This window comes from Neophocaena asiaeorientalis, unplaced genomic scaffold (assembly GCF_003031525.2).
Source record: "Neophocaena asiaeorientalis asiaeorientalis breed wild unplaced genomic scaffold, Neophocaena_asiaeorientalis_V1.1 scaffold190, whole genome shotgun sequence".
Classification (NCBI taxonomy): Eukaryota; Metazoa; Chordata; class Mammalia; order Artiodactyla; family Phocoenidae; genus Neophocaena; species Neophocaena asiaeorientalis.
Genome location: NW_020175017.1, coordinates 2,376,174 through 2,402,260, shown reverse-complemented (window position 1 = coordinate 2,402,260; position 26,087 = coordinate 2,376,174). Strand labels below are relative to the sequence as shown.

Here is a 26,087-nt window from a genome sequence, read left to right as displayed (position 1 = left end):
GCATATTGATCTTATTTACACATGAAGGAATGGAGGATATAAATGTTTAAGTAAATGGATCAAAGACTGCAAAACTAGAACATGCAAGCACCAAGATTTTGCAACCCCCAAACTTTAGTTCTTTAGCTTCATTAGTCACTGCTACAAAGAAGTACACTTACTACATATATACTAGTTGGAAGGTGATTTGTTCAAATATAAGGCGGTTGTTGTTATTATTATTATTGTTAGTATTTTGGTGTATGGTACCAGTATGTTGAAAGCACAATGCTCAGCATGGTGCACTCCTACAGGAACTACTCTTTTCTCCTAATGCCCCAAAGTGGGCTGTGTTGTCTTTCCATTTGGATGAATCTCATGCAAGTTCCACAACTTCTTCAGTCACTGTTAGATAATATAAATGCTTTACAGGCTCTTTTACTTAAAATAACTATCTAATTTCAGAAATTAAATGGCCAGTCTAATATATTTTTCCAATTCTTCATTTTTATTTAAATTTAATTTTCTCCTCTCTTACAACTCAGTCTTATTTCAGGCTAGAAACTAGGAGGCAGAGTGGGGCTTGTATTCAGCTTTTTGTCTTTTCCCACATCCTTTCTTCTCCTCCCCTGCTCACTGTTTCCTGGTTCCTAATCTGAGACTAGAGTTCAGAAAGGGAAGAGACTTGAAGATGAGGAAGAACTTTACTTTCTTGGTAGCGATGTTCTCTGTTATGGGTACTTTCTGGGATTGGGGATATTCTAAGCTGACTTTTGTCGTGAGATACTCAGAAGCTAATCAAGGATATTGCTTTCTCTCAATATTACAGAGTTGATGCTTTTCCTCTGGGTTGCCTTGCATTATTCTTGTTTTAGCCCCCAGATATTTGTCTGTTACCTATATTTGGGTAAACTACAATAAATCCAGTCTTGTTCACTACCAAGTATTTCATATCTGATCAGCTAGAAATAGGTCCATTTGACTCATAATTGAAAGAAGTATAACCCACTCTACTTTCTGTGTCCCTAGCCAGAATGCTAGCCTTATAGCCTCTTACCTTTGGAATTTTCCAGGCTGCAGTCCAGTGTCAGTCTCAGCCTCCCCTATAACTTTAAGAAGCATGGGCCGATCTCTGGAGCAGTAATGAATGATGATCCCTCCTCTCTCATATGAGATGTAAAGAGAGGAAATGCCGCAACATTCCTACAAATTCCTCCCCAAAATCTCTCTGTTCATTTCTTCAGCTTCAAACCTTTTACTTAGCCTGGAAAAGGATGATAGGCCAAAAGTTACTACATATATTTTAGATCACTAATATCACAAGTACTCCATTCATGGTCTATCTGCTCACTGTGGAATACGGGGATGCTTGTCACTGTGGTGTTATTCTCAGTTTTTGTGACCTCTCTCAAAAATGAAAGGGAAAGTGTCCACTTTAAGCATCTTATTAGGCATAGATAAAACGTAAACTCATTGCAATGCATATAGCAAAAGATAGTTGGATTCATTTCAGGAGAACTGACTATGGTCTTGGATCTCTTTCATTAACTCAGTGACCTTGGAGGAGTTACTTGGCCTTTTTAAGCCTCAGCTTCCTCATCTGTCAGAAGGATATCTACTTTATTAGACTTAAATGCCTGAAATAGTTGATTCACAATAAGATGGCTATGGGATGTAATTCTAGAATATGTACTTCTCTGCCTTGCAATTTTGAAGTATCACTAGCATAAGTGACCATTGAGCTTATTGAAATTAGCCAACCATATTATCAGATGTCAAGTTTATAAACCTATTCTTTGATTTGTTTGACATGGATTAGAAAGGGCAGAGAAATATGTCTTTCGCTAACAGGCAAAAGTGTTCATTATTATTAACTATTTTAAGCCTGTATTTTATAGGTACTTAACCATAGTGTACATTTTAAAGATCATAACATAAAATGCTCAATTTCCAGAATTCAAATATTTGTATACGTATTTATCATACCACATTTGTATGGGAAGGGTTCCTTTAGGTAGACATTATGGTTGGTTTCCTCACATCCACCTCACCTCTGGCTGATTGTATAGCCATTTTGGTGATTGGCCAAAGCTCTACAGCTTAACCTTAGTTAATCTAAGGCAGAGGTAGTAACTCCACATGTCTTGTTAGCAACTGGTTCAGAAACCCACCTTTAAGCACATCAGTGATTGACATTCCACTACTGCTTTATGAGTGGACATGTGACCTACATCAGGCCATTAAAACTGGCAGAAGGTCCTTTTCATGATTAGGGAGGGGCTTGTGCCACTTCCCATGCAGCAGACAGAATTGAGAAAGCAAGGGCTTCCAGAAGCCATTGTACAACCACGGAGGAAGCAGCCTCAGGATGAAGCCTAACACTGCACTACAGAGTACAGACCATCAGACTAGAAAGAGCCAGGGTCTTCAAATACTTTTCAGAACTGCCTTTCCTCTGGACTTCCGGAATTATGAACCAGCAGAATAGTTTCCTTTTATTCATCATATGAAAAGCAAAAAGAACACCATCTGTAAAAATGTGTTCTTTTCATTGTTTTACTCTTACCCTGTCTTTGGGCACTCAAATCATTTCAAAGGGCTTATGTACTTATTGAAATATATCATCTTATTTGTTCTATTTCAGCCTTTCCATTTCTGCAAAGGTAGAAGATTTTGAATGAGTGCTTTATTATTTTTAAGCTGATAGCTTTTTAAATATAGGCATATCTTGGAGACTTTTTGGGTTCAGTTCCAGACCACCACAATAAAGCAAATATCACAGTAAAAGTCACACAAATTTTTTGGTTTTCCAGTGCATATAAAAGTTATGCTTACACTATACTGTAGTCTGTTAAGTGTGCAATAGCATTATCTCTAAAAAAATAATGTACATACTTTAAAGATACTTTATTGCTAAAAAATGCTATAGTTTTCAGGGAGTAGCAATCTTTTTGCTGGTGGAGGGTCTTGCCTCAATGTTGATGTTGGATGTTGATGTTGCTGACTGACCAGGGAGGTAGTTGCTGAAGTCTGGGGCAGCTGTGGCAATTTCTTAAAATAAGACAGCAATACAGTTTGCCACACGGATTGACAAACGATTTCTCCGTAGTGTGCAATGCTGTTTGATAACATTTTACCTACCATAGAAGAACTTTTTTTCAAAATTGGCATCAGTCCTCTCAAACACCAGTGCTGCTCTATCAACTAAGTTTATGTAATATTCTAAATGTTTTATTGTCATTTCAAAAGGCTTCACAGCATCTTCACCAGGAGTAGATTCCATCTCAGTAAACCACTTTCTTTGCTCAACCATCAGAAGCAACTCCTCATCCATTAAAATTTTACCATGAGATTGCAACAATTCAGTCACATCTTCAGGCTCCACTTCTAATTCTTATGCTTTTGCTCTTTCCACCACATCTGCAGTTACTTCCTCCACTGAAGTCTTGAACCCCTCAAACTCATCCATGAGGATTGGAATCACTCTTTTCTAGACTCCTGTGAATGTTGATATTTGACCTCTTCCATTGAATCGTAAATGTCCTTAATGGAATCTAGAATAAATCCTTTCCAGAAGATTTTCAACTTATTTTGCCCAGATACATCAGAGGAACCACTATCATGGCAGCCATAGCCTTATAAAATGTATTTCTTAAATAATAAGACATGAAGGTCGAAATTATTCTTGATCCATGGCTGCAGAACAGATGTTGTGTTAGTGGGCATGGAAACAACATTATTGGGCATGAAAACAACATTAATATCCTTGTACATGTCCATCAGAGCTCTTGGGAGACCAGGTACATTGTCAATGAGCAGTAATATTTTTAAAAAATCTTTTTTTCCAAGTAATAGATCTCAACAGTGGGATTAAAATATTCAGTAAACCATGTTGTAAACAGATGTGCTGTCTTCCAGGCTTTGTTGTTCCATTTACAGAGCACAGGCAGAGTAGATTTAGCATAATTCTTAAGGGCCATAGGATTTTTGGAATGGTAAATGAGCATTGGCTTCAACATCAAGTCCCCATCTGCATTAGCCTCTAACAAGAGAGTCAGCCTGTCCTTTAAGCTTTGAAGCCAGGTGTTGACTTCTCCTCTCTAGCTGTGAGAGTCCTAAATGGCATCTTCTTGCAATACAATGCTCTCTTGTCTAAGTTAAAAATCTGTTGTTCAGTGCAGTCACCTTCATTAGTGATCTTAGCTAGATCTTCTGGATAACTTGCTACAGATTCTACATCAGCACTTGCTGCTTCACTTTGCACTTTGATGTTTTGGAGACTCTTCTTTCCTTAAACCTCATGAACCAACTCTGTTAGCTTTAAGCTTTTCTTCTGCAGCTTCCTCACCTCTCTCAGCCTTTATAAAATTGAAGAGAGGGCGAGGGCCTTGTTCTGGATTAGGCATTGATTTAAGGGAATATTGTGGCTGGTGTGATCTTCTATTCAGACCACTAAACCTTTCTCCGCATCAGCAATAAGGCTGTTTCACCTTCTGATCATCTGTGGGTTCACTGGATTAGTACTTTTAATTTCCTTCAAGAACTTTTCTGTTGCATTCACAACTTGGCTAACTGTTGGGCGCAAGAGTCCCAGCTTTCAGCCTATCTTGGCTTTCTACAAGCCTTCCTCACTAAGCTTAATCATTTCTATCTTTTGACTTAAAGTGAGAGATGTGATACTTTTTCTTTCACTTGAACACTTTGTGTTTTTGAAGACATTGTAGGGTTATTAATTGGCCTAATTTAAATATTGTTGTGTCTCAGGGAATAGGGAGGCCGGAGGAGAGGGAGAGAGACAGGGAAATGGCAGTTCAGTGGAGCAGTCAGAACACTCACACATTTATCAATTAAGTTCGCTATCTTTTATGGGTGCAGTGTGTGGCACCCTAAACAATTGCAATAGTAACATCAAAGATCACAGATCATCATAACTAACATAATAATTATGAAAAAACTTGACATATTGCAAGAATTATCAAAATGTGATACAAAGACATGAAGTAAGCAAATGATGTTGGAAAATGGTGCCAATAGACCTGCTCGATGCAGGGTTACCACAAACCTTCAATTTGTTAAAAAAATGCACTATCTGTGAAGTACAATAAAGTGAAGTGCAATAAGTGAAGTGCAATAAAATGAGATATTCCTGTATATGATTCTTAAAAATACAAAAATACCCGAAGACCGTAGCCTCCTTTTATAGTCATAGTGTGTGGTGTTTTTATATCTCTTATACATATGCATATTTTAAGAAATTTCTGTAGAAATTACCCTATTATTATGAGCTATTATTTCAAGTCACCCACATACAACCTTTATTCCTCACTACTGTTCTAATCATGGCACCACTTAATTCAGTAATCTTATAACCTTCAGTTTACCTGTAATTCAACTTAACATATTCTCTCATAGTCTCTCTAATCATACCTTTTTGTTTCTTGTTTAAATCATTTTATTCTTTTTGTCCTTTAAGATTTTATTATGTATTATGTATATATAAAATATTGGAAGAGAATATATAGAATACATTTAAATGTATATCAGTATATATCTCAATATATATGTTTAATATTGAAAGAGAAGGCAAAAGATAAACCAAACAAAGCAAATCCCTCCCCAAAACCCCAAAAATAGAAAAAACCTTTGCTAAAAGTTTTTAGTAAAATTCTGCTTGAGGAAATTATGCTATGTGAAATAAGCCAGTCATAGAAGAACAAATACTATATGATTTCTCTTGTATGAAGTATGTAAAATAGTCAAACTCATTGAAGCATAGAATAGAATGGTGGTTGTGAGGGGCTGGAGAGAATGGGAAATGAGGTATAAAATATCAATTAGGCAAGATGCTTAAGTTTAGAGATCTGCTCTACAACATTGTGCTATCGATGCTGCTGCTGTATTATACATCTAAATTTCTATTCAGAGGGCAAATCTCATGTTAAGTGTTCTTACCACAATATAATAAGAAAATCTAATGACAACTTCTGTTAAAAGAAAATATATTTTTTAAAAAAGTATCTTATTCAGATGATTTCAAAACATTGAAAGCCATACCTAATATGTCACATATAGTAAGACTGAAGTAGCCTTTTAAGTTTGTAACATTTTTCTTTTGAGGCCACTAAATTACAAACTAAAAACCCTTGAAACAGATTAAGACATTTATAGTTCACTATCAATTAGCTGAAACCTTTAGCTAAGATTTGTTCTAATATGCTACACAGAAGCCTGAAATAATTTCCATTTGGGCTTTAAAAATAGCATTCATGGGACTTCCCTGGTGGTGCAGTGGTTAAGAATCTGTCTGCCAATGCAGGGGACACAGGTTTGAGCCCTGGTCAGGGAAGGTCCCACATTGCCGCGGAGCAACTAAGCCCGTGTGCCACAACTACTGAGCCTGCGCTCTAGAGCCTGCGAACCACAACTATGAGCCCATGTCCATGTGCCACAACTACAACTGAAGCCCGTGCGCCTAGAGCCCGTGCTCCACAAGAGAAGCTACGGCAATGAGAAGCCCACGGACGGCAACGAAGAGTAGCCCCTGCTCAGCACAATTAGAGAAAGCTCGTGAACAGCAATGAAGACCCAACACAGCCAAAAATAAATAAATAAAGTTATTTAAAAAAATAACATTTATAAGCTCACATGAATTGACATACTAATTAAAAGCACAAGGACATATTAAATTACAACATGTTTTAAGTGGCAATATGGCCGATTTTTTCTTTTATCTTTCTGTAATATAATAACTACACATAATTGCTTCTTATAGAACATTGTAAATTTGTTCTTTCTATTGCTGAGAGTGGACATAATCCAAGTAAACATGGTTGAGACACTTAAAATCATAAGCATATTTTCAGGAATATATTATCATTAATATATAACATGCAATAAATGAAACTCAGGAATTTATTGCTGTGATAATTATTTTCATCTGTTCACATAATCTTGTTATCCACCATATGATCATCATATCAGTTCTTAATTCACTGTTTCTCCATAGCCATAATAAAAGCTTAATTCATTTTTCCTACCCTTTGAACTTTTTATTTCACATCTCAGTAATCAGTTGCTACCTTTCAAAGGCCCTGTAGGTTTTCTAGCACCAAATTTCCCTATTTTTTCCTGCATCTTGTCAGATTATTCTTTTTTCAACAGTCCTGAATTGTTACTTTTATTGACCTCATTGATGTGGAACACCCCTGAGATATATTGCCTTGGGGCTTTGTCCTTTCCCTTTCTCACTTCATAGCAGATAGTAGTTTAGTATTAGTAATGAAGTCAGCAGTAGTTATGATATTTTAATGAGCACATATATGTCAGGTACAGAGCCTTGCAGTCATTCTTTCACCTAAGTTTTATGACCACATTAACAAGATGCCTCGAATTACTATTCACATTTTAGGGATGAAAATTGGAGGCTTAAAGATTATTCCCTAGTAATACTGCTGTTAAAGGGTATGGTCAGCATAAGAAGCCAGGGCTATCTGATTTTGGAACCCAGTGTTTTAACACCTGTTTTCTGAACTCCCATTTGCTTGCATGGCTTCATCTGTTGTTTGGAGACAGTTGACATTTGACTGCATCTTGATTCACAAGCTTCATTCTTACATATAATGTGGTAATTAGGTCTGGCAGAGCAAGATATCCTCCTGTCTCTTTTAACCCTTACCAGATATTTTTCATTGTCTGACACATGGAGACTAGTCAGTTATCTCGAAACTAAAACCCAGAAGTCATCCTTAATTCCCCACTTGCTACGCCATGCTTTTGGGAGCAGAACATATTTAAAATTCATACCTTTCTTACCCTCAACCCATCTATTTGTCAGGAGCTGGTAAACATTTGCCTCGGTTACTGTGAATTGCCACACTTATGTAATTATTTCAGAGAGTTTGGCCAAATACTATTTCTTGGTCTCCACTGAACCAGATTGCTTTACTTTTTAAAGTCTTTTAAGCTATGCCAGGAAACGTAAATCTACTTCATAGGACACATCTAGGTCCCTGTATGCTGAAGACACAGTCTTTTCTTCTCTGGAATAATCAGTTTACTCTTAACTACCCAATTTTATATATTCTTATTTTCTCTTACGTTAGGCTGAAAAAAACGTGTTGGAAAAACTTACTGTTCAAAATGTTAACCTTTTATTTTCTAAACAGAAAATTATGATGTAGTTGGTTGAAATTTCTCCTAAGTTATTTATTTGATAGTGCTTTTACCTAGTTATTAAAAAAATGCTTACTCTTAGAAACCCAAGCCTGTGGTATCAAGTATGACTGATAATCATAATACATTAATTAGATAAAAAGGTACCACATTACTTAAATAGCTTGACTTGCTATTGGCTATAAGAGTGTCCCTTTTGGAAACTCAAAAGTAAGTCTTTGCTTCTCTCAGTCATTGTTTTCAATATCTGTTCCCCCAGTTATGCCATTTTATAAGTATGATTATTCAAAGGAATCCCTGGAACTTTCACCATTGCATCTCTTTCCTATGTACTGCCTTCATTTTTCTGCCACGATTTCTGTCAATAAGTTTCCCTTTTCTACGCCATAGTTTGGTAGAGCTCAATCTTTGTTAAATAACAAATATACAATGTGAAATGTGACTCTTGCTATTGTGCGTTAGAACAAGTAACACACATGCATCCTTTCAGGAACATTCTAGTAATAATAACTAGAAGAATGTCTATAATGCATGAATTTCCATAAGGGCATTATGATGTTGGAACTAAAGCCTGAAGTGCTCCTGTAATTATATATGAGCAGTAGTGTACTCTACTTGGTCGTACCCTCTTCACAACCAAAAGAAGTTTCATTCCTTTTTCCTACACTTTTGACTTTTAATAGCCATCACAGGAATCAGTCACTTATCTTTCATAGGCCCTTTAGATTTTGGCACACCATCTTCTCCTTTGTCAAATTATTCTGTTTTTTACCTTTTCTTCTTACATAAGGCTCAAACGTATAAAGCATACATTATAGTTTAACTGTTTAATTATGCATATATTGGGATTGTGGCCAAATGATCTCAAATGCAGTTATTCTCTCTCACTCCAGAAAGGCCACTTGCAGTTGGGATTGAATTTGAGATTCCTGGATAGTATGGAGATATTTACTGTCTTGTGATTTAAGGAATGGATACTGAAAAGGGAAAGGTGGCCAAAGACAAAGATTAAAGAGAAAAATTCACCCTCTTTACATCTTTACCCAGGGAGTGATTATTAAATGCTTTTTCTGAAGTACCAAAACAAGCTTTATCTTTCAACATCTCTGTGTTGAGACCCTCAGACCTTTTGTTCCAGAGTGTTTTGGGAAAAGTTCCTTGTAGAATTTAGAGTTTATTGAGAGGATGACAAGTCTATTGGAAGAAAACCATCTAAATTCATTTTGGCCTTTTCTGCAATTTTGTCATGATCTGTTTCCCAAGAAAATCACTTTTGTTTCTCCTTAAGTTCTTCTTTAGGAATTTCTTCTAGGTTTAATCACACAAAAATTTTATTGGAACATCCCTAAGGAGCTTTTATTTTTTCATTTCAGGCAAAGCATCTGCTTTGTTTTCATGGCACTGCAGTAACATAGGCCTAGCCTTATTTTCAGTTCAGTCTTCACTTAATGGGAAGGTTCTGGTGGTGATATTGGCAGTGTCATTCCTCTGTGTGTGGCTTTTACAGAATCTAAAGGGCTGTACCTCATTTTGGGAAATCTGCCATTAGTCACATTTATTGGATAAACGTGCAGGGTCAGCAGTCACTAAAAGTACATGCAGGCAGAATTAGTTGCTGTTACTTCCTTTTGAAGAAAACACAAATAAAATGGCTGTAACTACCTCTCTGAGATTTCAGACTAACAACTAAAAAAATCTATAATCCAGAGTAAAATAAAAGACTAAATAGAATCACTCAGCAAAAAAAGTCTAACAGTATCTGAGCCTCATATAGGTCATCTTAATGAACTCCAAGACTCTCAGAGAAGGAAAAACACACCTCTGTTTATCCTTTTCAAAAGGTCACCCCCAAAAGTTCAACTATAAAAATAAATTGAAACCCATATCCCTATCTATCTTTTAATAAGAGTGAAAGATATTGTATGATCCTTATAAATGTTTTTAAGTCCTTTAGTTAACTCTCAGATTTCCTTTGCATCTAAGAAATGTAGTCTTTTCTAGACTTCTGTCTCTCTTAATTCTTCGTCATTAAGAGAATCCATCAAATCTATTGCATAGGATTGGGAAAGTTTCCAAATTTTATAGCTGTCTTCTGTCTTGAAGCCAAAATATTTATGAGTCTCTTGGTTCTGATGTTCCTAACTCAGTTGAATGTCTGAGCATTTTAGATGAGAGACATTTTTATCATTTTGACAAAAATGGCAACTTGAATTTTAATGACTCCATCAAAAATTGATCAAGTATGTTGTTTCTGTGAGGCTTTTCAAAAAATGAACTTACTAACCAGCAATTCTAAAGACCCATCCATTTTAGCTTAAAAGCTCCCCTTCAGTTCAGTACATGAATTAACTGTTTATTCACATATGACATCTTTTAAAAATGAATACAAATTGCAGTTAGAAATCTAGAACGAAGGTTTCCAATAGTAAGCTAACTTTTTGCAATTAGTCATTCAATCAAACTATCAAAAACTGTATCCCTTATCCTCATTTTTTTTAACAGTAAGAGTTACCTATTAAGTACAAGAAAGAATATTATTTTGAATGAAAATACTTTTGTAACTTCAATAATTTATTTTTGTTAAATAATATTTGAACATCTCTTGATAAATAGTTCTATGGAAGAGATGATTTTTTTTAATTAAAGGGATTTTTTCCACAACCCAGTTTTAAATTCTATAGTTATAAGTTCTCCATGTATAATGTTCATTTTTATAAATATTTAGCAATAATTTTAGAGTAATACATTTTTAAACATCTATGATTATCATGGAAAAATTTTAAGAAGATAATATTTTATTGTAAATAAGTGAAAAATAACTCTTAATGAGACAGTTTTATGAAAGAATATTAACAATTTTAATTGCTGAAATTGCAGTAGTTATAAATTGTCTTAAAACATGAGAATTAATCTTCCTAATCCAATCTATAGTCCCTTTTGCCCCGAATTCTGTCTCTGATATTTGAACATTACACTTGTCTTTTTAATCATCAGTGCTATTCATTATTATATTATGTATACAGATAAATCCATAGAAAGCAATAGACTCTTTTTTTAAGTGACGTCTGCTGATGTTGACCTTTTATTGTACAAAGGTTATGAAATGCTAATTAAACTCTATAGTTGAAAAATAAAGTCCTAATTGCTTACTACCACTTCAGCAGATATTAACCACAATAACTCCGTTCAAGCTCTTAGCTGTATGCAAACTTCCTTTTAGCAAAGTTTGTTAAATTTACAAACATTGTAGTGACTTGTAAGCCTGGAGTGCTTTGATGAATTCTGAGAACAGTATGGTAGATGGATAGTGCATGGATCTTGCAAGAAGATGGGTAAATAGACATAAAGTATCATAAATATTAAGTTTATATTATAGGGAGCCTAAAATATGATGGACCAACCAAACTTAGGAGTCAGGAAAGTCTTATCAGAGGAAATACAGTTTGAGTGTGGACTTGGTGTATAGGATTAGTTATAACATGCGTAGTATTTTGTGATTTTTTTAAAGCTAACATTCCAATTTTTTATGTTAATATATACTATATAATTTTCACTTTTAAGGTTAGAACATATTGTTCTAGTCACCTCTTTTTCACTTAACCATTTTTCTGTTTTTGAACATTAGTTCTTTCCTATTCCTCAATTTACCATTATAAATATATGTGTATGAATATCTTTTAAAGTATATTTTTCATTAACATAAACCCCCAAAATGATATTGTTTGGCAAATTCTTCGGAGAATTTGGCGTTGCCTTTCCTTCTGATTGTTGGTAATTTCCTATTTATATCTTTGTATGTTAATTGAGCAAAATGTTCACCACTGATTTGTACATGAGTAGTACCCAATAGGATACCCTGCACAAACTGGGCATTTGTTATCTAGATGTTCAGTTCAAAAATGAGAAGAAATATTGTTTTTATATAGCCTAGTGCCTTCCTTTTTATCAAAAATATTTGATAATGCAAGAAGTTAATTAACTTATCCAAGAACAAAACAACAGAAAGTGTGACGAACTAAGATCTGAGCACACACAGACTGCAGGTCTTGTCATTCTATTTTCCTTTAGCTCAAGATTAAAATTATCTAAACCTTTTTCTTAAAACGTCATGCTTTCAGTTTAATATGAATTTAGGGAGCCATTTTTTCTATAAGTTTGTATCCAATATCTGAAGTGCTCACCCACTTTTAAAATTAGCCTCAGACTTACCAGATTTCATACTTTTCAAAGGTAAGCCCTGTCTATGACTACCAGCTGTATTCCAGGCTTTTGTGGAAACACTTCACTTACATGATCTCATTTAATTCTCATGTAAAATAGATGAGATCATTGGTGCTTAGGTAAAATGACTTTTCCCATAATCATAAAGCTTGTAAGTGATGGAGTCATAATTTTCAAATGCTGTTCTTTTTGTAGCACAATGCTTATACAGGCTTGGCATCAGACAGATCTGTACTAAGTTCCATTTTGCCTCTGCCACCATCCTATTCTAAAAATCTCATGTGTGTCATGGACTAAGGAAAACATCTCCTAATTGGTTTATCTTCTTCCACATTAGCCATCATTAGCCAGAATAATTTTTTAAATTGTTATAAGTTATTATAAATTATTATTATAAGTTATGTCAATTTGATCACGTAACACATTCTTAATTTGTTTCCCTCTTAGTCTCAGTTATTTGAGCTAAATTTAGAAGATAAGAAGTTAGCTAGGCAAAGAAGAGGGATAAGGATATTCCATGTTGAAGAAGCATCCTATACAGAGGCCTCACATATCCAAAAGGCGAGTTGGTTTGAGGATTTGTAAATATAATTAGAGATTTTAAAGTTGTCTTCAAAGGGATATGGTTAATATGCATACAGCTTAGGGCATGAAGAATGGTGGGAGACAGATGCTTATGGGACTGTATGCCATATTAGAATTGTACATGTGACACACAATTTGATTTGCATTTTATAGAGATAATCTTTATGGTGGTGGTGAAATGAAAATATGGAGGATATGTTGTCTTGTGATAAGACAGGAACATGGATTCCATTTATGAGGCTGTTGTATTAATGCAGGTGAGAGAGTGAAATATTGAATTACAATAAAGGTAGTGAGGAATGAGTGCCAGCAGAACTAGGATATTAAGATTATGAGTCAAGAAAACCATATTGAAGATTGTAAGTCAAGAGAACCTTATTGATAAGATGAGAAAATTTTCATCCTAATTTTGAGTGTTCACTACCACTAAATTATTACATTAATTAAGAAGTGGCAGGTTGGGAAACCAACATATATTTGAATAAAACGGTCTCAAAAATGGTAACTTCAAGCCAACATCAGTATGAATACATGCATATTTTGAAACTATGTCTCTAACTTTCATTTCCATATTAAAATATATTTTCTGTTCAGCTTATCCAGTTTTGATATGTTGAGATAAATTTAAACATATATTGAGCTTTGCTATAAAATAAATTAGAAAAAGTGTGCATAAGTGATTTACCAATTTGACTCCTATGAATTAAATTTCCAGTTTATTTCTTATTACTCACATCCTTTCTAGGGCTATCAATTCCCTTCTTTTTTTTTTTCTTTTGCGGTATGCGGGCCTCTCACTGTTGTGGCCTCTCCCGTTGCGGAGCACAGGCTCCGGACACGCAGGCTCAGCGGCCATGGCTCACAGGCCCAGCTGCTCCGTGGCATGTGGGATCTTCCCGGACCGGGCACGAACCCGTGTCCCCCGCATCGGCAGGCGGACTCTCAACAACTGCGCCACCAGGAAGCCCCTTCCCTTCTTCTTTGACACGACTTGGTTGAAGTTTCTTGTGCCTGTGTAACTTTTTATATAAATCAGAAAAACAGAGTTGAATGGAAAGAGACTTATAAGGAGTCAGAGATTCTCTACTACAGATAGTGGCATGGCCTAGTGCAAATGACTGTTTACATCTGGGTCTAGGAAATGACATCAGATAACAGTGCTACCTGCCTCTTTAAGACTGTTTTGAAGGCCAACCTAAATAATGTGTAGAAAAGCTTTGAAAATAATAAAGTACACAAATAAAATATTAAACTTGGCTTTTATTTTACTCTGAGCTCAGTTACACCTAGGCAGGACCATCAGGCTAACGCATGCAGTCACTAAAGAAGAAAATCAAATTGTGCTCTTGCTCAGAGACTTAGAGTTCAGAGTTCATAGAAAATAGTAAATTAATAGTAAAATTCAAATGCACATATTTTTAGAGTTATAAAGGAAGTTACAGTTCCCTTGGTCAAATGTGAAAATCACAGACTAGAACATATTGAAAAAATAAAACTGTACCTCCCCGATACACATCTGTGTTTGAGCAGAAACATATTGCTTCTTGATAGTCCTAAGGAATGAGGTAAAATTTCTCATTTATATTCAGTCTTAAGTATATATCCCCTTATAAATTTAGTGATGATACCTACATGTATTTATCTCATCACTTTGAAAGAGACCTCTCTCCAAGCAGAGCTGCACTCTGAGGGTGCAGGAAAATCAGTTTGCCTTTGAAGAAGGGCCGGCGTAAACCTGGCTGCCTTGTTAGAGGCAGTCCTGTAAGGACAGTAATACTTGGAAGTATCCTCATGACCATCCCCTCCAACCTTAAATCCCATACAAGAATGTCATCTTGGGGAATTCCCTGGCTGTCCAGTGGTTATGACTTGGTGCTTTCCCTGCTGGGGCCTGGGGTTTGATCCCTGGTCGGGAACTAAGATCCTGCAATCCTACAAGCCATGTGGGGGGGCAGGGGGAGGTGTGGGGGGAGAATGTCATCTTTGATATCCATATAGGATGAACTTCTCAGCAAACAATGAACTCACTGCCTCCAGGGCAGCCCATCCTCATGTTAATTGCATGTTCTTAATGTAGCTCTTATCCTTCACTTCAAATCATGTTCTCTGGCATTAACACCCCCTTCTCCCACCCCTGACAAAGGATATTTGAAGATATCTTCCCTCTATCTTACCTCTTTCCCAAGATAAAATTCCAATTTTATTTTTCAACCATTTTTTATTTGCAGAGGTTTGGATTGGCCGTAGTTTCCTTGGGTATTTGTCTCCAGACTTTTCAGCAGAATTCAGAATGAGATGCACTGTGTTACAGATGTGGTTTGATAAGGACCAAATAATTCACTGCAACTATTAAACTTGTTCTGGATGTTCCTTTTCTATTAATGAATGCTGAGATTGCAGCCCTGAAACTGTTGACCCTTAGGATCATGGAGACAATTAATACCTTTAAGTGCATTTCATATAAACTGTCTTTAAAGATCTATCCCTTACCCTGCACTTTAATAGTTTAGTTTCTGAATCTAAACATCTTTACCTTTGGCTCTATTATATTTCATTTTGATGGTCTTGGCTCATCCATTAAACCTATGGAGTCATTTTTAAATCCCAGTTTTGTGTCAGTCATGGATTCACAGATTTAATAAGCACCATTTCTTATGTACTTTTGCAAGTCAGTGTCAAAATGCTGAACAAGAAAAGACCAAGGACAGCAGGGTTACTCTCTAATGAAATTATGTATCTGAAAGTGCTTTGCAAACACTATTTTATATTCATCTTTGGTTCTGTGTCCTTCTTTCTGTCTTTTATACATGCTACTTTATAATCTGACCTTATGTGGAATTCCTCCTGTACAATCTTCATGGTTTCTTTAACTTTCTTTCCAATTACCTCTTTATCATCACATCATTTCTAATTGCATCATTTGGATTTTACTTTTAGGATTTTCTTCGCTTTTTGAGTCATCTTTTCTCTTAGAAACTTTCACAAGAGGTAACTTCTCTGAGTTTTTTGGTATATGATTTTCCTTTATTTGCAGTTGAAAAAATTTTAATTTGTATTTGTATTTCTTGAGTATCTGTTTTATGTATCTGAGTGTGCTTGATGCTGCTGGGCATGCAGTTACCCATATGATGTTTCTGGACCTCAAAAAGCTTGTAAGACAATAGGAGAGCTAAGGCACATGATGTACCACTAGGGGTACATCATAAGTGTGATACCTCTCACTCCATTCTCTTAGTTCTTCCCTGTAGTTGTAAATGTGGCTTTAAGTCTTTCCCACCCACCCGCTCAAAGGAAGTACTCCTCATACTTCTAGATATTTTCTGTACCCATATTGCCTATTAGCATGTTTGCAGTGGTTCCAACTTCCAATCTCCAGGTGGTCCTTGGTTTTTCTGAGATTGCTCCAAAATCTTCTTTTAAGCCACTGTGAATCTAATTTAAAATTGCTCAACAGTTGCCCAGGATTTACAGCCTCCTATTCAACTCATTGACTTTCGTCTAGTATATATGCTATAATGTTCTTATTGTGACCATTATAAAGCATGCTCGATCTGTCTACATACGTTTTTATTTATACAGTGTTCTCATATATACTCATGAGGGTGTGCATATTAGAAATATCTACTTTATCCATATATGCATAAAGTAGATATTTCTAATATACTGTGCATATATACTATGTAGGTATTTCTAATACACTGTATATCTAGTATGCCTGTGTGTGAGTTGAATTTACTTAGACCATAAATTCACTTCTTTGGATTTATAAATTTCAAGTAGATTTATTTTTTAATATAGTTTATTTAGCATTTTGAATAGAGCTTAAAGTAATGAATTAAAAACAAAGAAACAGCCACTACCACAACAAAAACACAGAATGATTCCTCTCCATACACGCAGAATTTCCTCCCACTCTTTTAAACCACCTCACATTTCCCAAGCACCAGAAATCCATATTTTCTTTTATTTTTTGGCTAATACAGGTAAGAGCAGCTAGAGAGACTCTGTTCAACCTCAGCCCAGCAAGGCACACAGCAGTTGGATAAATTACCATATACACATTAGTGGTGCAAGACCTAATTCTTGTCCCTTACAGTAATGCCACTGATGTGCTCTGGTACCCAACACAAGCAACAATGCTGTACTTTCATTGACTAATGGATTTAAGTTTTTTTTTTCTAGTTTTCCTGAAGACACTGTATTCAAGATGTAGTTTAATAAGGACTGAATAATTTACTGAAATTGTTAAATTGGTGTTCTGGATATTCCTTTTCTATTAATGAATGCTGAGATTGCAGCCTGATACTGTTGCCTCATAAGGTTTATTCCAAGACACATGATGTACCATTATGTAGATTCACATGCAGTTGTGAGAAATAATACAGAGAGATCCCTACATACCCTATACCTAGTTTCTCCCAGTGATACATCTTGCATAACTGTAGTATAAAATCTAATAGCTCAACCAAGAAATTGACATTGCTCTAATCCACTGACCTTATTCAGATTTTACCAAGTATACATATACTTGTGTGTGTTTATATTTAGTTTTCTAAATTTTTTATCACATATGTAGGCACGTATGAACACAGTCAAAACACAAAACGGTTCTATCACCATAATACCTCCTGCTACGCATTTGTACCCACAGCTGCCTCCCTCCCCCATCCCTAACTCCTCTCGATTATATTTAATTTTAAAAGAAGTGTACTCATGTATTACTTGTATAATGAGTATTAATAAGCATATGGGACATGCACTTTCTCATCTGCGTATTAAAAAATAATCTGGTTTCTACAGATTTCTACATGAGTCAGAATTTGAAGAGAGTACATGTATAATATATACATGTTTTGAAATTCTGTTAAAATGTGCTTTAAAAAATGTTATGTTCAGAGGATGTGTACAGTATTATGCTTTCTTTATGAACTCATTTCTGATTGCACCTGCAAGAGGTGAGGTTGTAGAGGAAAGAAAAGAATGAAAGGAGAGAAAGAGAAGTGTGTGTGGAGGGGAAGAAGAGGTGAAAGAACGGAGGGAGGAAAAGTAGGGGGAGGATGAGAACCTGCATATATAGAATGTCTAAGTAAACTGGTGCATCACTGAGCAAAATGGTCAGAGATCAGATGGAGACAAAGCACCAATGCCAGTATGGACTAATGTTAAAAACTTGATATCTCAACCTGATATGAAACTCTGTTGGTACTCTGAAGAAAGAAGTGGAAAGAGGGCAGAATCAGGTAAAAATAGGTTGAAATGTAGAGGGTTTTGTTTTATATAAAATATAAAGCCTTTTTTTTTTTTTTGCAAGTTATAGTATTTGGGCACTTGTACTCCTCACATCCACAAGTATGTGCATATGTGTAATACACAAATAACAGTCAAAATGATGCTATGATGTAGGGATTATTATAACCACTTTAACACTAAGAGACAAAAGTTTTAAGTAAATCAAGAGTCACAGAAGACAGGCAGGCAGGGAAGGAATGGAAGGAGGGAGGGAAGGAGAATGGGGGAACAGGAAAGAAGAAAGGAGTGAAGGAGGAAAGAATGAAACACTGTATGTAGATACATATAGTTCAACACTGTATTAATAAGAACTTACCGATATTCTCTTAATTGAAAAAGATCATTACCAAGATGACACACTGACATGAAGATTATGTGACCATAGTATCTGTCTGCTGACTTTTCGCTAATCACTAAGGGCAACAAGAATGTTGCATTTTATTTTTCCCTGTGTCCAAGGGAACAGAGCAGGACTGACATTTATATTGTCAGAACAGACCGTGATCTAGGACAGGAAGAAGTAAAAGGACAATTCTCTCACTTCACCAAGGGATAAGATGTGCCACTCAAAGTTGTCTTTAGGAAAAAAAAAAATGTTTCCTGAACTTTGAAATTCAAGGAAATTTCAAGGAAACTCTTAGCAGAGAAAGTTTATCTTGTGAAGGATTTATACATTGAAGTATTTTTTGTTACTATTTTGGTTCTGTCATGTAAGAAAATATTAGTTATGCAAGGAAAAATACTTCATTAGCTCTATAATCTTCATTGGGCCTTATTTTACATTTATTTTATTTATTTTTGTATAAGACTTTTGCAAACAAAATCTAGTAAATAAACTTTAAGATTAAAGTCAAATTGGGATAATGCATTTGGTTTCTTCACTAAATCAGTTATTAGTTTAGTATCTGCTGTTTATCATGAAAAATCCATTATACTAAATTATCATTATTAAATTTAGGGAAGGACTCAGTTCCTTAAAAAAAAAAGCAAAGCCAACAACCACCTCTACCCACCCTCTGCCCCTTCCAAAAATGCCCTTCACCTTGGGTTGTATCTTATTGAAATACAGCATCACTTGAAGTTATTTTCTTGAGTTGTTAACAGGAAATTGCAAATGCAGTAATAAAATTTTTAGGTCACCAGGATTTATGTTTTATATTACTGCTGAACTCTTGCAATTAGAGGAAAGGAATGATTAGTTGTTCTCATTTACCATGTGACATTTACATTAAGGAATAAATGCTCTAGTGGTGCATTAATTTATTTATCATATGATCCTGGATGTGTATAATAATTGGTAAACATTTTCCTATAGCTAAGTACATGATATGACACTTTTATCCAATAACACAAATGCATTTCCATATTCAATCAGTGTCTCTAATTTAATTTTTAAATTAGGTTTAGCAGTGCTGGTGATGAGGCAAGCTTGCTTTAGTGATAGTATTTATCTGAATCCTTCTGAATATTTATGCATTTAAAAAACTCATTTATGTGAAGTGATTTCCAGTTTTTTTTGTTTTTTTTGCGGTACGCGGGCCTCTCACTGTTGTGGACTTTCCCGTTGCGGAGCACAGGCTCCGGACACGCAGGCTCAGCGGCCATGGCTCACGGGCCCAGCCGCTCAGCAGCATGTGGGATCTTCCCGGACCGGGACACGAACCCAGGGACTCTCAACCACTGCGCCATCAGGGAAGCCCTAGAATTGCTTCTAAGATGTTTTATTTCAACATACTGTCATGAAGAAAAGGAAATCTTTATGAGATCACACGGGAAAATTGCTTTATTAGAATCCCAATCTAAAATCTCTTGTTTTCGGCATTGTTCTTGCCAAACATAATACATGGACCAAAAAAAAGAAATAGCAACTTTTTGGGGGTTTGTTTACTATAGAATCTATAATGGTTTTCTGAAATCCTCACTTACGTTATGAGATATAAGAGCATTGATTTGGAGTGAGATGGCCCCGGTGAAACCTCCAGATTTGCCAGGTACTAACTCTATCCCTGCTTTATTTTGTATAGCATTGTATATGAATATATATTTATCTCATTTGATTCCTGAGAGAATTGACTTGGATAACACATTTATTTTAGTAGCTAACACATCGTAATTTCTTAATAAAAGATAGTATAACCAAAGAAAAATGTTACCATTAATAAATTATGTAACCATACATATAAAGAACTTTCTCTGGGGAATTTCAATTAGATGGGATTGTATTAGTTTCTATGCTTTTCATGTTAAAATGAAGACAGAAATGCCCTTGATCATCGATCCTTTTTTTCCCTTTTGGTTAGCATAATAATTGGAAGTACTTATAATTTGCTATCCTAACGCACTAATATAAAGCATAATTATAAATTCACATTTATTCTTGCTGTAGTAGTAAATACTACCTCGTTACTACAGAGAAGGGAAAATAATCAGAGTTTCAAAAACAATGAGGTTTCTTTGGCTTAAACATTTTAGTTCTAAGAACTTATTATACTTATACCAGGAACTTAATATATTATTCAATCACACATGTGCATAGATACATGGATGTTGGTTATACCATTTTTATAATAGCAAAATCCTGGAAATGATAATTTTCAATTGGGACATATTATGAGCAGATTATGTTGTATTCATATGATAGATATTGACTGATGGAATGGATGGTGTTGATGATAGAAGGTAGAAATTGAATAATCACCATGATATATTAAATGAAAGGAATAGGACAAAACAGCATAGAAAATTCTTATGTATGTATAAAAATCTCCACATGCACGCACACTTATATATGCATGAGATATTTCTGAGAGGATGTTCTGAAATGTGAAATTGGTTCTTTCTGAGGGGGATATATCTTGGTTTAAAGGGTGATTTACTTTTACTTTTGGATTTCTTATATTATTACCATGTATATATAAATGTAAAATTTAGTTTAAAATATTCATGGAAGGAAATAAATGAAAAGGCAGACAATAGCTATCTCAGATGTTTGGCATATGATTGATTTATATCTGTGGGGGGGTTGTGTCTGATTTATTCTATAATTTTATAATAACATCTTTCATGATAAATATAAATTTTAAAGATAAGATTGGTTCACAGATTCATAAAAATAACTTGAAATAAATAAAGTGTAATGTACTTTTATTCAAATTTACCATTTATCTGTGTATTGATTTTTAGCATTTCAGAATAAATTCCGTATTAATTTAGCAATAGTTTAACTTTCTTTTTGAATAAAGTCCTAATTATTGGGTATGTCAGGACAACGTAATCACCCTCTTAAATTCTGGCTTTATAAGACCATTCATACATCTTCACAAATGGAGATAGCAGTAACAATAAACGAAACCCGAGTCATCCTTGTGTCATCTTCTGTCTGTTTTTTATTCTTACCCTTTGGAATTGTATCACTCTTCATGTTTGCCTCTGCAGATAAAATAAGCCATAGCCAAAATAAAATCAAAATGCTTTTATTCATTTCAAGAACATTTTTTAAAACAGCCTGTTTCTACATTAAAAATGACAGTGATTGAATATCAGTTGGTACTATTATATACATCTTAGGGGAAAGAAAGTTAAATATTGTGTCTGATAGAGCTAGGTAGATTATTATTTAAATTGACATGGAACCCTCAGAAAGGTAGAAATCAGCAATCTGCTGACTTGAAGTTAAAATATAAATGGCACGTCTGTATTTTTTCCCTCGACATATGGGTTGACATAAATGGATTTTCCCTATTTAAGAAAAAACAGACAACATGACAAAACTATTAGCTCCATGAGGGCAAAACTAATGCGATTCATTCACTGCCGTATCCCCAGCGTCAGGTATCTGGTACTTAGTAGGTGATGATTAGTATTTTTTGACTTACACAATTTGTTTAACATTAGCCTACAAGTTTAATTGATTGAAATACAAAGAAAATTGAACTATGATGTATCTTTTGATTGTTTAAACTGTTTTCAATTATGAGATAAGAAGATTTCCAAAAATGAAAAGCAGACTGCTGTCATATCTGTTGGAATCAGAGCATATTGCACATTCCACTGGGAAGCCTTATTATGCAAATCTATTTAAATTCTGTTTAGTGATATTCCTGATAGAGTTTGAAATCGATCACACAGTTAACAGCAACTATATTTTTCAAAGATACTTCATAAGCATATTTTGATATAATTTTTTTGTGCTTGTCTCCTTTGAAGAGTCCCTGTAACCATTCTGCCAGGTGTTGGGAAGATATGTAGTAGCTGAGCACCTTACTTCTGTCACCATCCTCAGAATCAACTTTGGAGATGCTTTCACCCCGTCCGTCTTCTGCAGCAGCCAGGCCGAGTGCTGACTCCTTCTCAACAGTGAGGAACTCTTCAGACTCCAGAAGTAAGTTGCTTGCATTCAGTTTGATCATTGGCCAGTGGGTTCGAAAACGCTTAGGGGAGGCTAAATAGAAATCTTGCAAATTAATATACAAGTTAAAAACCAGCATTATTCATCACTGATTATTTCGTTTATTTTTTGAGTCCTGTCTTTCTGGAAATACAAAGTCTGCCACACTGTATGTTGCTAACCTATATATTTATGGAATCTGCAGATTTTTTTTGAGATTATTTCACCTGTGTTATCATGACTCATATTTGCAGCCTTGAGGCATACACAAGGGAGAGATTAAAATAATAATTTTGCACATGAATAAACAGATTCAGAATGACCAAGTATTTTCTCAAAGTTGCTTGGCTAATGAGTTATGAAGATGGAATAAAATCCCTAGTTTTTTGATTCTTAAAAATCAAGTACTCTTTCCAGGCCTGTGATTTCTAGTGCTACATGGAGGGTAAGCGACTGGTGCTAGAAATAGCACTTTTCTTGATTGGTTGATTTACTGAATGATATGTTCGCTGTGTCATTGAAGGAGAGTTATGGCAGCCTATAAATATGCATATGGAAAAACTAAGGAAAAGGGAAATCACATGTATGATAATAAAATGAAAAAGAGGGACAGATTACAAATTATATAACATAATGTATCGTGTACTACCCAAAACCAAATTCCCAGCTACATGTTTATCTTTTGGCTTTCTAATTACTGGATAAATCAGGTAAACACATCAATTACATGACTATATTCTCAGGATTTAAAAAATAAAGACAATTTATTTGGAAAAGTTTAGACTTTCCTGGTCCATGTATAAGATTCTATCATTTTGCCATTTTTCTAGTTTATTTGGTTTAAATTTGACATGTTTATTTTTTTCCTTCTTCTCCCAAACACTTGATATAAGCATCCCTTGCTGCTGTTAAGGGTATATTTGTATCACAAAGTGACCACACAGAAAATGATTTTGCGTGCATTTGTATAGGGAGCAGAAGTTTGATATAGCCTAGATTGTCTCTCAGTAATTGGGTGCTTGGCAATTGAAATTTCCTTGAAGGGAATGGGTAGGAGATACTTAATAAGCTTAGTTTTATTTTGCAATATATTGCAGCTTAAAATGCCAGCACAAACAGGTCTGTGTCCTTAAGGGAATATAGAGACTGTTGTTAAGAATTTATGAATCAGGGTGCTACGTTGTATAAGATTTAAAACAGGCAGCCAGTATATCGTTGCTAGTGTACTCAAAGTAATATAGAAGGACTACTTTTAAGACATAAACAAAAGGATATATTAGGTTATATTGAGGTTAATTCATTATAACTATAACTGTAGCATAAAATGATGAGTCTGAATATACAGAAGATAGATTACAAATCATTATTTTAGTGTAGGTTTTTTCTATGTATATTTTATTACTTTGTGCTCCTTTTGTACATGATTTATTCATTTCTCTTAAGAATTGCTTTCATGGCTTTTGTCCTTGAGCTTTTTATTAAATAAAACAACTTGAGGAAGACATTCTAAATTTTCCACCTTTTACTTTTCTTAAAGAAATTGAGGATCATCTCTGAGCCTGAGGTGATTTCAGCCTGAAGATGTGGAATGTATTGGGTTTATTTCTTAAAGGCAACATCACAAGAAATCCCAGAGAGTTTATCTGCCCAAACAATTAATTAGATAATTAACGATTTTTTGTTTTCCACAGATAAGGGAAACATTATTTATTTTTCTTTATCTAAATAAACATCTGACTTTATGAAAGCTGTTAGCCAAGGAGATATATTTACTGACATAGATTCCCTAGTGTAAATCACAAGACTTTGTGAATTCAACTACATTTTCATTTGCTAATAGCTATAATCAAGGCCAGAGGATTTAGTTAATTAACCTGGCAATAGAAGGCTAAACAGAAATAATTTATATATTGACAAGGACACTTCTGAGTTAATGCTTAATTCAATTTTTTAAATTACCAGTCCATTAGTCTGTAAAAGTAGAGCCTCCTTTTCCCTATTAATTTTTTTCTTTGGAGTAACATTAGGCTGAAAGTCTTGCATGGAATTAATCACGTTTAAAAAAGAGAAAGTAAATACATTCCTAATTAGGTTCCTCAAATTTCAAATAGCTCATTGAAAATTCATAGCACGTCCATTAAAATCCCTTTAAAAAACTAAATGGGATACTGGGAACTTTCTTAGTGGAAGCAAAAAATATGAATGGAGAAGTAGTAAAATAATGTGGGAATGGAATGCCTGTTTGTTATTAGTACAGGACAGTTGAGGTGGTGGTGGTTGCTATGATGGTTATTTTTCTCATTGTGGCATCTTCAATTAGTCTTGGCCAGTAAGTAGTACTTCTGTCTGTTTCTGCTGTTCTTGTTTAGCTAAAGCACAGATAAATTTAAAGGAAAAACAGTAATATCTGAATAGGAAATGTGCATGCCTGTGTAAATATATAGGTATGTATATATTTATCTAAAGATTGTTTACTATACACATAACAGCAATGATAATAACTCTACAAGGCTAGTATGCCTTCTAAATATTAAGGTATCCTTAATGACATTAAATATATAATATTTAAAACACTTATTCTGAAAAAAATTCCCCTACACTTAAGACTTGTAAGTTATCAACTCTGATAACATTTATTGACAGTGGCTTAGCCCCTCATCATAATAATGACCAACTTATAATCATTTGACACTTTCTAGTCCTTTTTAATAAACATTAATTTATTTGATTATTTGATTATTATATTATTTCTATGAGGTAGCTTTAAAAATTTGAATATGCTCTCAACCAGTTTTCTTTTATGCTTAATATCTTTAGGTATATATGTATATACTTGAAATCATTCCAGATTCTTGAGCCACAAAAACATAGATAGAGAATTAGTGTTATTGATAGGACAAAGTAATATGCTAAAGTGGTTACATGAATTAGGTTCAATAATCCCGACAGGTAGAGCAGAGAGTAAACGTTATATCATGCAGTGCTCATTTTAAAAGAAGGGAGAATAAAAAATTTCTCAAAGAAAGCAAACTTGCTAATGACTCTCACTTACGTACTTAGTGCCAGTTAATTCCAAATTGATACACCTAATCACCTAAGTGCCTTAATCTAACATGTTGCAAACTAAGCTCTTGGCCATCTCTACAAATACACTCTTTTGATGGATTTGAGCTCAGTAAATGACATCATCATGTACCATGTACTATGAATCCTCTTTTCACCCCTCTCCTTTATTCCACAATTTGGTCACCTAATCTGGTCATATTTCCCTACCAAAATTTATTCTTGAATTCATCCACTTGTCTTCATTTGGGACCATCAGTACCCTGGTCCCAACTACCATAATTTCTCCCCTGGACTACTCCAGAGGCCTCCTGAATTATCTGCTCATGCCCACTGATGCATCTATTCTGTCTGCTCTCCATAGAGAGCTTTAAAAACTACAAAATTGAGA

General features: G+C 34.7%; 1 protein-coding gene across 1 annotated transcript in view; it reads left to right on the top strand.

Moving 5' to 3' along the window:
- Window positions 1-26,087, top strand: part of LRFN5 (leucine rich repeat and fibronectin type III domain containing 5) — a 250,664-nt gene that overhangs the window by 93,448 nt on the left and 131,129 nt on the right. The window contains exon 2 of the mRNA XM_024762070.1: window positions 22,453-22,627. The gene's annotated coding sequence lies outside the window, so the exon portion shown is untranslated. The remainder of the gene's footprint in view (window positions 1-22,452; window positions 22,628-26,087) is intronic.